The sequence below is a fragment of the Crocodylus siamensis genome, chromosome 9 (assembly GCF_052110815.1).
Source record: "Crocodylus siamensis isolate JL-2025a chromosome 9, ASM5211081v1, whole genome shotgun sequence".
In the NCBI taxonomy this organism is placed as follows: domain Eukaryota; kingdom Metazoa; phylum Chordata; order Crocodylia; family Crocodylidae; genus Crocodylus; species Crocodylus siamensis.
This window is the reverse complement of record NC_143403.1, coordinates 12,502,418-12,512,650: the sequence shown is the minus strand read 5'-3', so window position 1 is coordinate 12,512,650 and position 10,233 is coordinate 12,502,418. Positions and strand designations below refer to the sequence as shown.

Below are 10,233 nucleotides of genomic sequence, written 5' to 3'. Positions count from 1 at the left end.
CCTATGGAAATGACAATATACAAAATAAATGTTGTAATCTTCTTTCATGCTAGGTGTGCCATGGAAACCAGTGTTTAGGGCCTGTGAAGACTACATTGGCATATAAAAAATACTTGACTTAATTATTTTGTCTACAAAGACACTAATCATTAACAAACAAAAATTACTACTTATTAGAGGCTCACTCTGATGCAAAATATCTTTGTTTTGCTGTTTCCTGAAGCCCAGGATAAGGAACCCACAAAGTACAGCACAAATCATGGTAATGGTGACCAACTATTTATGGAAGTAAACTAAGTATTCCCAATACACTACAGATGTATGTCATTTAATGAAACTAATTTAAGAGGGTATTTTGATTTAAAGAAGGAGTTATGTTACTCTCTGATTTTTCTTTGGAGACTTCTGGTTTGGGAACCTTATTCTGGTGTTTTCTAGATTTTATAGGCTGGGATTCTATAAACTTATTGGGCTTCTACAGATGTGTGGGGAGCCTGCTCCAATCACTTTATTGCACAACTTTTTCATAGCCTAACTAAACCTAGCAAAATATACTTTATCTGCTCATTAACTCAGTGTTCTATGGGATAAAATACATCCCTGAATGGTAAACCTCAGGCTATATCACCCGATTCAAAGGGAAGTATCAAGAGGGAAGTGCCAGATGTACTGAAATATAGGCCAAGGTTTCATTTCTATCTGGTAAGGCCCTATCTGGGAAATACCTCCAGTAAAGGAAATACTAACCTTCTGCTTGTTTATATGCATGCTTTTTCCATTTCTCCCTCTATTTACCTGAATGCTTTCCATTTATGTGATCTCAGTTATTTAGATCTGGTTACAATGAGCACACATTATGTGTTTTGCATGAGAGAGAGTGATTACAAGAACCTGCACTTCCTTTAAACAAACAGCTGAATGTTTAATGCATTGTTTTTAGCCTATTATGAAGCAAAATTTTAACTGAGTTTTTCTTCATCTGATAATAGTCCCCTTGGTTGCTGTAATCATATAGGTTTAAGCATTTAGAAGTGTTGTGAGACATTTATTCTACATAGAATCTGTACCAGCCATATATCCTTTTTCACCTACTGTATACAATATTGTTCTTGTTTTCTTGTTGATCTTTTCTGTAACAGTCGATATTGGGGACCTACATACTGTCACTATACAAAAGGCCACAGTTGTGCAGCCAATTATTCCATCCTTCCATCTCTTCTAGCCCAGGGGTTAAGATTTTCTTTACTTCCTGAGCAATGTGCATTAACAATGAAATAATGGACCATATAGGGGCTGAACAATCCCATTTGAGTGTATGATTGTCCTGGTGACCTTTTTGGGGCTTCTTATTATGCACGTTGCTGGAAGTTATGAATCTTCATCAAAACTGTTGAGGACAAGTTGGCTGACTTGTGACAGCAGGGTATCTGGGCCATGATGAAGGTAAACATGGGATAAATTTGAGAAGGCTGTAATAGGAAAATGTAAGCATAGGGGAGCAGTCCAAATGGATGGTTTTACAAGGAATTTATTTGTACTGGTCCTACTTTTTAGCTTCGTGTTTTGTGTCCAAGTATAAAACGAGTAAATGATGGGCCGTCTTCTATATCTAGGTATTATGTCAAAAATTTGACCTATGTCAATACTTCTCAACCAGGTTTGGCAAAAGAACCTGTTAAGGGTTCTGTGCAATATCAGCACTATTCAGTGTGCAAGCACCTACACGTGAGTTGCAAGATGAACTCAAAGGGCACATCCAGATCAGTGTGCACTTGCAGTTTGCTGCACCACAGACTGGTCTGTGGTACCACAAACCACACGTGCTGTCTACATGCAGGTGTTTGTTGTGCTGCTATTTTTTCAGTGCAGCAGGGCTTTTTTTTCACTAGGAGATCCTGGTGTCAAAAAAAGCTGTGCCAGAAAAAAGTGAGGTGCAGCATATGTGATGGGAGCGCCACCTGAAACCGGAGCCTGGCCAGCCGATGCTACACTCCAGCTGCTGTCCACGCTCTGCACTTGCAAGTCGCTGCTGCTGGAGCCCTGGGAGGCTCCCAAAACCCCGGGTAAGGCCTCTTGGGCCAGACCAGGTTCTGGCTTCAGCTTTCCCTACCCCACCCGAGGCAAGCTGCCATGAGCCAGAGAAACCACTCAGGGGCATTTCCTAGGGACAGCTAGCAGAGGCACAAATATGTTCTGCTGCTAGGTGCCCCCGAGGAATGCCCATTCCTGCTTGTGGAGATGTGCACAGAGCTTTCGGAGAAGAATCCATAGCACCAGAAACATTCTTACCTGTTATAGTCTTTCTTAACTCTTTGCAACAGAGAAATTGCTCTATTTTTTTCCACACTTAAAAATGAGGGAAAGCTAAGAGCTAGCATTTTCTGAGGAGTTCCTTGAGTCTAATGAACAGTACCTTCAGTCCAGAAAAGATTGAAAACCAATTAACTAAATCCAAAAGGCGTTTAGGCGTGTAACTCTTTTTGATTTCAGAGTCTTGGCAAGTTAAAGTGATATATTAATTTTTGGAATAGAGGGGCATCTAAATGATATTTTGGATCTGATATCTGTTGCACATGAAATCTGTTGGATTATTTTCCCAGTTCTTCTCATTATAATGCATTATTCAAACATTCTTAATACTCAGGCTTCAAACATGGAGCAAAATCCATCTGTTAATGTAAGAGATGGATTTTAACCACAAGCATATATCGGATCACTTGCAGCCAAGAAAACCTGGTACATCTCTAGAAGCTACTAACAAAGCTTAGTACTAGAAACAAAATTTTTTTTTTTCCCCAAATGCCTCAGTCTGGTTAGAGAAGTGATAAAGAACACTCAGGGCAGACGCCTGCAATTCTGCTCTTGGCTGGAAAAGATGAGTAGAAAGTAGTCAACTGTTGATCCCCTTGATAGTGGTGTCCAAGAAGAGGCTGGAGCTGCTGCTGCATGTCAGCACTGCTGGGGGTGGTCTCCATGGAATCCCCAGCCCTGAGTTGGGGTTGACAGTAAGATGTGGGGGAATGTGGGTATGCTAGAAGGGAGGAATAGGCTACAATCGGACCTAGACAGGTTACAGGGGTGGGCGAATGAGAATAGGATGGGTTTCAACACAGACAAGTACAAGGTGATGCACCTCGGGAGGAACAACTGGCACCATACCTACAGGTTAGGGAACTCCCCTGTTGTCAGCACAGAGGCAGAAAAGGATCTTGGGGTCATCATTGACTCCAAGATGAACATGGGCCAGTGGTGTGGGGATGTGGTCAGGAAGGCCAACCGCACCATGTCATGCATCCACAGATGCATCTCAAGCAGGTCCAAGCAGGTGATCCTCCCCCTCTGTGGCACTGGTCAGGCCGCAGCTGGAGTACTACATCCAGTTCTGGGCACTGTACTTCAGGAGGGATGTGGACAACATGGAGAGGGTCCAGAGGAGGGCCACTCATATGCTCGGGGGCAGCAGGGCAGGCCCTACAAGGAGAGGCTATGGGACCTGAACCTGTTCAGCCTCCACAAGAGAAGGCTGAGGGGGGATCTAGTGGCCTGTTATAAACTAGTCAGAGGGGACCAGCAGGCATTGGGGAAGTCCCTGTTCCCCCGAGCACCGCCAGGAGTGACCAGGAATAATGGTCACAAGCTGGCAGAGGGTAGATTTAGGCTAGATATCAGGAGGCGTGACTTCACTGTCAGGGTGGCTAGGGTCTGGAACCAACTTCCAAGTGAAGTGGTGCTGGCTCCTACCCTGGGGGTCTTCAAGAGGAGGCTTGATGTACACCTTGCTGGGGGCGTTTGACCCCAGTACTCTTTCCTGCCATGGCAGGGGGTCAGACTTGATGATCTACTCAGGTCCCTTCTGACCCTAGAAAGTATAAGTTATCACAGTACAGCTGGAGTCTCCATGGAAACTGGCCCCAGTCGCATGAACAGGGACTGCTGCCCAGATTTGACCTATGGGCCGGACTTTGCCCACCCCTAACGTAACATCTCAACAAGCGTGAGTTTGTCGGAGTGATGTCCCTTAGCCTTGCTCCAACCAAGGAGTACCCACAAGGCAGTGGGGCCTAGGGTTTTGAGGCACCCTATATTTTTCCTACTCTGGAGATCGCAACACTGCCATTTTGTAGGAGCTGCCCTGCCATGGGTAGCCTCACCATGTTGCTACCAGGCCTTCCACTCAGATACAGTTTATAGTCATACCCAGGACATAAGTAGAAAGAGACTTTGGGCAAATAATATAATCTTTGTGCCTCAGTCTTCTCATCCATAGTTTTTAAATAACTGTATCTGGTGAGGGATTAGAAACTGTTAAGAAACATCTTTTAATTTACAGGTGAGGACATTAAACTGCTAGCCATTATTATTGGTCACATCACTCAGTTAAAGAATGACCTATTGTCATTTAAGAATACCTACTTAATGGATTGTTTTTAATGGTGCTTGAATATGATAAATGAGTGCAGTTTCATTACTGAAACATGGCAGCAACAGATTTTTATTTATTTAAAAAGAGTATGGTCCAGACATATTGATTCAATAAAAATATTAATACTCTATTAGAACTCTTCCCAGCACATTTATGGTTTCATTGAATTAGTCTTAAACTTTCTATATCTAAAATGACTTTTTCATTAACATTATATCAGTGGAAAAAATTCTGATTGTTTTTGCTCTTAATAATTTTATACCTATATAATTCTGTTACTTTCAGCTGTTAGTTTTGCTTTATATAAGCATAAATACGAGCTAAACTAAGGCTCCGAGACTTTGTTTCATAAAACAAATCTACAGAATTCTTGGTTTATGTAATAATTTATAAACCATTAAAAGAAGACAAATGATTTTAAAAACTAGTGTAAAATTTATACTAGAAAACTTTATTGATTCAATATACAGGATGGTTGTCTGTCTGTTTAAAGTGAATGAAATTTGGAACCAAGTACATAAGTTGGTAGAATGTATAGTACAGCATGGGAAAATAAAAATTTATACAGAAAAAAGTGAGATGTGAAGCTAACAATGTAGCTTCCTTTCCTCCCAGGCAGCCCTTGAAGATGTTTTTGATAATCTGTGGCAAGTAATGGCAGCTACAGACTCAGTCAGCATGATCTCTGAAGACTTGTGGTCTCATATGTTTGCATTAGTCTTAATGTATTTAGCATATCTCTTTCTTTGTAAAGATCTTAATATTTGTTTTATGTTCATCCCTTAGCCACTGTGGTTACAGAATTTTCAGTCAGTTTTTTCATTAGCTCCCAAGATACTGAAAGAGATTGAGAATTTCCTAGTACTTTGTATATCCTGTAGACTGTTGGCTCCACAGTTAGTGTTTCATTGACGTACGGTTTAGTTTTAAAGTAAGATATGTAACCGTTGTCTTAGTTAGTTATTAATTTAAAACAGATGTGGCAACTCACACTTAAGACTAGAATATATATGTATAGCTTGTTATTTTCAGCTCCAAACTTCTACCTTAGAACAAGAAAGTGAGATTTTTATCATTTTATATCTCTCCAATGACCTTCATTGACACAGAAGTTGGGGTGGAGTATGGAGAACAGCAAGTAGCAAGGGGTGAGCACCTCCATCAAGTTGGTGGTTTTGATTTAAGTAAAATTCCACTTTTCCTATCGGCCTTTCATCTGTGGGGATTTGATGGGCCAAAGAAGCCATGTGATACAAAATGAATTCTCTAAGTACTTGAAACCTGCTAGGTTTCTACTGTGAAGTCAGATGAGGAAAGGGTGTGTTTGTTTGTTTTTGCTCCAAGGGACATTATAAATGTAAATTCTAGTGATATACTAGAGGGAATCAAAAGGCTGTGACGAGAACCAAGAAGTTCTGTCTTCCTCATACAGGTTTATTTAACCATTAAAGCCTGATATTTGGCTGGCCCTGATCTTCAAACTATATTGAATTCAACAAAGTTGAATCCATGTACATCAACTGATGGCCGCTCCATAAATTCCAGCTCTTTGCAATCCTTGGCTTCCACTAGATTTTCTAGCTCTTGCTTCTCTGGTTGGTTTGGGAATAGCACATGAAAAGAATAGTTCATGCTTTTGAAGTCTGTCTTTTATGGACATGGCAACAGATGTAATCTGAGCTTGCTAAAGTATGTTCAAAAGTTAAAATTAATGCATAAATGACAGCTGTCTCCCAAGACTGGCGGGGGGAGGCAGGTACTATGGCACCGAGCGGTGAGCAGCAACTGCCTGTGGAAGCTGATGACAGCTTTGGTGGTAGCCAATCTGGGCGGGGGGGCACATGCCCTCCATGCCACCCGTACCCCCCTAAGCATTGCTTATGCAAAATACCTACATTTTGGAAACTCAGAGGCTCCTGTTGGGTTCAGTGTTTAAGCTTACAAAAATAATGGAAGGCCCCTGACTGGTCCCCCTATATGTTTATTGTAGAGAGTGTTTTATTTTGCACTTGTGTATAATTAGGAAAGTGCTAACACTCCCTTTAAAATACAGCACAACAAAAGGAAACAAAATTAGCAAACAGTGCAGAGTCACTTCCCTTAAAGAACCAACTATTCCTAGTTTATCATTAATGCTAATGATAAAATATTTTAACACTGTTCTTAAAGCTTATTTTCTAGTATCTGTTACCATAGAACAGCCTAGTACAATCTAAAGACAGGCAGGAGAGAGAAAAACATAGATTTAGGACGCCCCTTTCCATTGAAGTCATCAATTGCTCCTTCACAATAGAGGGGGAAAAATGTGAGTTCTAAAGAAATCAATAAACTAACTTCTTTTTTTGGTTCCCTTTTGCCCCCTCATTCCCTTGTCTTCATGGCAGGCTGTGATATTATCTGTCTCATTGCAAGAGATGAAATAAAATGGCTGTCAGGATGATGTGAACATAAAGGCAGTAGTTTACTGTGAAACAAAGCACTGTCCTCCAAGTATTCTAAATGTTTCCTCTTTCTCATGGGTGTTTGCTACTTTTTTACTCACTGGTGCACCCAGATGTTTTTTGAAGGGTGGGGCAGAAGGCAAACACTCCTACCTCTGCATAACATTTCAGCACTTGTGCCCAAGATGCGGGTGTCTGCTACTGTGGTGTGACCTGGTTTGCGTGACATTGGAACATATACGGAGGTGGAAATTTCACACGAGATTATCCTGAACCTATCTTGTTGCCTCCTCAATAAGTCACTCCCTTTGGCTAGACTATCATGTGCAGCAGGATGAGAATTGCTGAAATGGAGTATTAGGCAGGAGAATCTGGACCTATTGGTCCTTCATTCTGCTGAATGGGCATTCCCAGGCACTGTGGTGAAGTAACAGAAAAACAAAGCTGTTTTATAATAAGGAAGAAGAAGGTATAGAAAAGAAAAAGCAATCAAATGCTTTGACAACAGAGTACGGTAAAACAGAATGGACAATATCCCTATCTTGCATTTGGACTACCACCTAGTCCTAATCAATTTTCCAATGAAAATCTCCTGGAGTCGACCTCTTCTCAGTCATGGCTTGATCCCTTGACTCCATTTCCCCTCTCCTCACAAGGAGCCATAGCTAATGGCCACTCCTACCAGAACATCCCACACAGCCTTCCCAATGCCCAGCTACCTTAAGGGGAGCGAGAGAATCCTCCTAGAGTGTTTCTGTCTGGTTCCATGACACTGGGTCTTATCTGGAGACTAGCAAGTTGCTCATTAAGAATGATGGGAGGGGGTGAGGCAGCAGGTGGGGATGGAGCGCAGCCACCCACCACCCGGCACTGTTGCCACTTCCCAGGAGTGTGGGGGGGAAGCTTGCCCCACTGTCTCTCTGTCTCCATGTACCAGTACCACCTCCAGCACCGCTGTCCTGGTGCCCCCCGCCCCCTGGATCTGCTCCTCCAGAGGTGGTGGAGCATCGCCATGATGGCAGGCATGGAGTGGGGGATGACACCAGTGGCACTGGCCTTGCCACCCTGCTCCATCCCCTCCATCCCACCCATCATGGCACCTCTCCACACTCTGGTTATTCACTAACCAATCAGAGTGCTGCAAGAATATTACAGGCAAACAGACAGATGGACTGTTTGTTATACAAGTATGATATATGTTTAGAATGTGTAATGGCTATTTTAGACAAGGCAGTGTGTACTTCAGTGTGAAACAAGGTTTTCAAGTTTAAGCTTGGGGCACAGACAGAAAAGCAACTCATAGTGCTTTGCAGGAAGTGCTATGTGTTGCAATGATCCCCTGGACCAAATGGAAGTTCACTGTTCAGTCAGAGCTGGGGATTCCAGATGCTTGCTGCAAGCCTGCATCCCAGTCTCCATAGCAACACTACTCCCCCTCCTAGCCATGATGTTGTTTTCAGAATGGGTGGAGGGAAAGGAGCAGAGGGAGTTCATTCTTGGGGTTGCTGGAGGCTGGGTTGGAACCCCCCATTTCGGGCAGGGCTCCAATCCACCCACTCCACCCTCAAGAAAAAACTGAAAAAAACCCAGACCAAACTCCTTCCATTCCCTTTCCCCTCCTCCCATTCTGAAAACAGCAACAGGCTGGAAACTCTGCAGACACAAGTTACAAAGTATGTTCTGTTCTAAAGCACTTCCATCTGAATGAGGGCTCAGATTTTTACAGGATAGGACTCCTTTAAAGTGGTCTGGATCCATGCACTCACGTTTGCCATGAAGTCTGCAGCCATAACTTTTGTCACGTCTGTCTGCACCTTCAGCATCTATTTTAGCAGGCTTAGCACACATTAAAAGCAGCATGGCATGCCCGCGCCAGACTAAAATTGAGTTCATTGTCTTCTCTTTTAGTTCTAGATCACATGTGCTAAGAATTCAGTCTCTATATACCACGATGAACCCTCTAGAAAATCATAATTATTACATACATGCTGTTGTATAGTGTCCAGGTTTGGTAGCAGAGATTTTACTTTCCTGAATAAGCAGCGAGTTAAGTGCTTGGTTGTCAGGATCTGGGGCGCACAGGCCCAAAATTTAGATATTTGTCACTGTGAATTTAAGAATTTTCACAGAATGAATATTTATTCTGGAATATTTTGGAACATCTTTGAATATTTTGCCCAATTGCTTTTGGAAGGTATAGTTGCTGTCTTATTATTGTAGTGCAAAGAAATGGTTACAGTGGCTTATCCTTATTATGTGTGATAATATTGCAGCCGTATATAATACCACTGTCACATATGCATATGTGAACTGAAAGATGTATTCCCCTAGTAAGATTCACAGGTTGCATTGCATACATTTTAATTGTTTCTTCCAAGACATGCAGGCTTTGAAACATTGGCACCTAGGGATGCCATTATTAAAAAGATTGAGTAAGATTTGTGAAGACAATTAAGTTGAATGTTTTACTGCTTCTTCAGGATTATTTATTAAAAAACAAACAAACAAAATCTCTAACAACTGAGTCATTTGCCTAGCCAAGGGGGAAAAGGAGCAGATAATATATCTGATTATTTGTTTTAATGAACACTATAGCAAATTCAATCACTCACAACCCACATAAAAAGTATAAATTCAATAAAAAAGTCCGAAAGTTAAAAAGTAATTAGAATTTTTAGAATAGTGGACTGAATCTCGCATCACTCAATCATACCTCTGTATTGTAATGCAATCTCTATACTGCCCCTGAAGTGCAGTTTAAAGGTAATTAAACCAAGGTTTCTCTGCCAGTGAACAGTGAGACCACTATAATATTTTCAGTTTGTTGACTGACCTTTATAGGTGTTTCTGGCTTGGAATTTTTCTTTTAGTTTGAATTTGTTATAGACTTTTCATGAAATGAATAGTAAAGCATTTTCCACAGATAAATTGTGATAGGGCTATCTCTAGGCAGCCTCTTTTCAGATTAGGAAAGGCACTTTCCTCTGTCTCAAAAGATCCTTTCAATCCTGATAGTGCAAAGGAAAAGGCTTTTTGTGACAAGTATTTATTCCATATAGGTTCTGCAGAATTGCATTGTTGTTCCCATAGAGGGGTGGGAATTGCTGGATGAAGATTCTCCCTTTAAAAGCATGCTCTTGAAAGTGGAAGGATTCATCCTCTGGATCTTGCAGGAGGAGGACCAAGGCATCCCTAGCCTTGGATGCTAGCAATAATGCTGACTGATTAATAGTTAAGAGCATGCAGCGTGCTCAGCATGCACAATACATGAAAACCAGGCATTTCTGGAGAAGCCCCAGGCAGATTTCTACTAATATATTGTGTTGAATTATTTAGGAAGTGCAGGGACATTTCTGCAATCTAGAGAGC

General features: G+C 41.7%; 1 protein-coding gene across 1 annotated transcript in view; it reads left to right on the top strand.

Annotated features, from left to right (window-relative positions):
- Positions 1-575: 575 nt before the first annotated feature.
- The window catches only part of LOC149857115 (uncharacterized), a 38,965-nt gene continuing 29,307 nt past the window's right edge, over positions 576-10,233 (top strand). Inside the window, exon 1 of the mRNA XM_090063423.1 lies at positions 576-702. The gene's annotated coding sequence lies outside the window, so the exon portion shown is untranslated. The remainder of the gene's footprint in view (positions 703-10,233) is intronic.